Below are 239 nucleotides of genomic sequence, written 5' to 3' on the forward strand. Positions count from 1 at the left end.
CTCTCCAGAGGACCAAGGCGGACGGACAGCCTTCTCCCACAGGACTTTACCAACGGCTCTTACGGAACGTTAACTGACGGACGCTCAGCAAGCCCGATCTATGCTCACTTTGGAGAGGGGTCTTTATACACCATGAGGCGCCCAAGCCTGGAACAAATGGGGCAAAAGTAGAGCAGGGGTCACAGCTCCTCAGAAAGCATTTTAGCCCCCAGCTCACAACCCCCCGCCCCGGCCCCCCC

This window comes from Echinops telfairi, unplaced genomic scaffold (assembly GCF_000313985.2).
Source record: "Echinops telfairi isolate 266 unplaced genomic scaffold, ASM31398v2 ScPeMD7_3;HRSCAF=10, whole genome shotgun sequence".
Taxonomy (NCBI): domain Eukaryota; kingdom Metazoa; phylum Chordata; class Mammalia; order Afrosoricida; family Tenrecidae; genus Echinops; species Echinops telfairi.